This window comes from Hippopotamus amphibius, chromosome 1 (genome assembly GCF_030028045.1).
Source record: "Hippopotamus amphibius kiboko isolate mHipAmp2 chromosome 1, mHipAmp2.hap2, whole genome shotgun sequence".
In the NCBI taxonomy this organism is placed as follows: domain Eukaryota; kingdom Metazoa; phylum Chordata; class Mammalia; order Artiodactyla; family Hippopotamidae; genus Hippopotamus; species Hippopotamus amphibius.
Window position 1 is genome coordinate 111813796 of NC_080186.1, and position 3733 is coordinate 111817528.

The following is a 3733-nucleotide window of genomic DNA, read 5'->3' on the forward strand; positions in this document are numbered from 1 at the left end:
GGAGAGCAGCTGGCTGTTAAACTTTTTTTTTAACTTTTATTTTTTTATTTTTTACAATAAACTGCATATATTTAGAGTGTACAATTTGGTATCCCAGTCTCCCAATTCGTTCCCCACCCCCCCCCAACCCTCTCCGCTTTCCCAGCTTGGTGTCCACATGTTTGTTCTCTACATCTGTGTCTCTATTTCTGCCTTGCAAACTGGTTGATTTGTACCATTTTTCTATAGTCCACATATATGTGTTAATATACAATATTTGTTTTTCTCTTTCTGACTCACTTCACTCTGTATGACAGTCTCGGTCATCCATGTCTCTACAAATGTCCCAGTTTCATTGCTTTTTACAGCTGAGTAATATTTCATTGTATGTATGTACCACATCTTCTTTATCCATTCATCTCTTGATGGACATTTAGGTTGCTTCCATGTCCTGGCTATTGTAAATAGTGCTGCAATGAACATTGGAGTGCATGTGTCTTTTTGAATGATGGTCTTCTCTGGGTATATGCCCAGCAGTGGGATTGCTGGGTCATATGGTAGTTCTATTTTTAGTTTTGCAGGGAACTTCCATACTGTTTTCCATAGTGGCTGTATCAATTTACATTCCCACCAGCAATGCAAGAGTGTTCCTTTTTTTTTTTTTTTTTTTTTTCTTAAAAATATGGAACGCTTCACGAATTTGCGTGTCATCCTTGCGCAGGGGCCATGCTAATCTTCTCTGTATCGTTCCAATTTTAGTATATGTGCTGCCGAAGCGAGCACAAGAGTGTTCCTTTTTAAACTTTAAAAAAAAAAAAAAAAGTCCATTAAACAATGAATCAACCATCCCTTGAGAACCCACACATTCTACTCAGGTCCCATCAACTTTCCTGCAATCATCTTCTCAGAATTTGCTTTCTGCTTTCCAGCAATCCTTATATAGATTACACAATACAGCGCGCGTACACACACGAAAACTTCCACCTCTCCCCCTGACCCTCTCCGACGAATGCAGGGCAAGTAGAGCAAGTGGTCACGTTTGTGGAGGCTTAGCTTTGGTCTCATCTAACAATTCTCTCCTCTCACTTTGCATTCCCTGAAACTGTCTCCACTCTTCACCTTCCCCTACCAGGGACAAAGCAGGGTTTCTTTCCCACACACACTTGGAAAGTTGTCAAATAATTTAAGCCAAGGTGTTTGCTGATAACAAAGGTGCTGTGGCTGATAAGGAAAGTGTTAGCTGATAGGCTTAACATCCCAGGAATATTTGCATTTTCATAGGGGCCTTCTGAAGGGAGAAGCTGTCTGGGGCTTCAAAGAGAGGAGTAATATGTTGGGGTGGCTTTGGGGGCCTGGGATTTGGGGGCAGAGTTCCCTGGCATAGTCTCAGACCATGCTAGTCTTTGTGGACGTGTTCCCCACCCACCTGCAGCGTCCCTTTCAGATAAATGCCTAACTGCTCCTAGGTGGATAGGCAAACCCCCACTGGCCCAGCCACCCAGACTCCTGCCCTGCCCTCCAGTTCTGCTTTCCTCCTGGTCTCTCTGGGAGCTTTGGGAAGAACGGTGAGGTTGGGGAGTGTTTGTTTCACACAAAATTGGGAGATGTGGTATTAGAAGATGATTTCCTTTATTGGCTGCATAAATGAGAAACAATTTTCTATAAAGACTGTGATTTGAAATGAGCTACTTAAACAAGTTGGACTATCACAACTCCACTTCTTACTGTACTTTTGAATATAAATCTCTAAACTGGCAAACAATGACAGACAACTTAGTTATCATAAAATAACAATTGGTCTTGTACTTCTATGTTTTGTTGGTATAGGCTCTAAATATCCTTTCACGGGAAGAACTCAGTTTTTTGGGTTTTTTTAAGCTCTTTATTGGAATATAATTGCTTTACAACATTGTGCCAGTTTTTGCTGTACACCAAAGCGAATCAATTGTATTTATACATATATCCCCATATCCCCTCCCTCCCGCAATGCCCTCCCATCCTCCCTGTCCCAGCCCTCCAAGTTATCACCCATCATCGAGTTGATCTCCCTATGTTATGCAGCAGCTTCCCATTAGCTATATATTTTACATTTGGTAGTGTATATATGTCCGTGCTACTCTCTCACTTCGTCCCAGCGTCCCCTTCACCACCACTCCCAACCCGCCCGTGTCCTCAAGTCCATTCTCTACATCTGCATCTTTATTCTTGCCATGTCACTGGAAGAATTCAGTTTTATTCTGAGATTCTCTCCTACTCTTTAAAACATCCTTCTTTCCTGTGTGTGGTATTTTCCCTATGTTTGGTACTATTATTTTCAATCCTTTTTCTTGTGTTTTATATTATTATTTTTATTTCTATGTTTGGAATTATTATCTATGTATGGTATTACTATTTCCCATGTATTTATACTCACATATCTTTTAAACACCTTTTTGGTATTAAAACATCCTTTGTATTAAACGTCATAAGCGATAATGACAGAGGCAGAGGCTTGGCTTTGTTCACTGCTGTGTCCCCAGCCCCTAAGACAGTGCCTGGGACACAGTAGACACCAGTGAATATTTACTGAATAAATGCATATATGAATGATATATCCTAGAAATTATTTTCTTATCTGTCACAAAATTGGCAACTCTATATCAGTTCCTAAATTTTGAAAAAGTTATTGATTCATGAAATCCATGGATTTAGAACACAGAATTGGGAGTCAGCCCAACCTGGGTTCCACTTTGACTTGATCTTGTGCAAATTGTTCAAGCTCTACAGGCCTCAGTTTCCTCATCTGTGGAAAGGGAGCAATGCCAGTTGTTACTGCCCAGGGTCATTTGAGGATGGCAGGAGACATGCAGGTGCTGGGTGGGGTGGATGGCTCCAGTGGGGATGAGCAGATTCTGTCCCGGGGTAGGCCTGGGTGCTCATCACCCTGGCCGGGGAGGTGTGACTTTGCATCCCTAGTTATGCTCGGCTTGCTCTTTGGAGGCAGCTTATCCCCCACCAAGAGGAATTCTGTTCCCAACATCTGAAGACCATAGTGGTATCTTGATGGTAGAATGACCTGACACTAGGCTTTCCTTGACTAGAGATAGTGGGGGTACGTTGAGCATACTCTTTGGTGAACTATGATTTTTCTTGCTTAAAAGTTTAAAATTTACATTTTCAATAAGACATTTTTATTATTCAAAAAACTAAAAGCTTAATATTAGCAATTTTATAAACTGATTATGTTTTTTTTCAACTCAAAATAACTAGGAAGTATTATTGCTATTTTATAGTTATGGAAATGGAACTGAGAGAGATTAAACAGCTTGTTCAAGGTCTCTAGTTAGTAGGCTGAAGCGCTGAGGTTGGACCCTAGGTCTGTTTGACTCCCAAAACCGTGCTGTAACTATACTGTGCTGCTGCATGGTAGGGAAAAAACATCTATTGTTTATTTCAGTGGAAATTTTGGAGATAGGACTCTCTTTATTATCTCCCTTGGTGAGATGAAGGTAAAATAATACATTCAGCCTTTTAAATCCTTTTCCACTCTGAGCGCTAAAGAACAAGCCTTGACACTTATTAGCTGTGTGACTTTGAATAAAGTATATACCCTCTCTGAAATTCAGCTCCACCCTCCCCCCCAAAGTGGGAATAGTAACTCCTGCTTCTCTCTCTAGGTTGTTGTATGTGAAGATACCTTGTAAAGTGCTATATACACCTGAGGTGTTTTTGCTATTGGTGGGTCTCCACAATTTCCTAGCTGACTTCCTCTCTT

The 3733-nt window shown here is 40.9% G+C and overlaps 1 non-coding gene across 1 annotated transcript; it reads right to left on the bottom strand.

Moving 5' to 3' along the window:
• Positions 1–655: 655 nt before the first annotated feature.
• LOC130842261 (U6 spliceosomal RNA) lies at positions 656–762 on the bottom strand. The gene has a single exon (XR_009050389.1). It is a non-coding gene; the product is annotated as a U6 spliceosomal RNA (small nuclear RNA).
• Between the last annotated feature and the right edge of the window lie 2971 nt (positions 763–3733).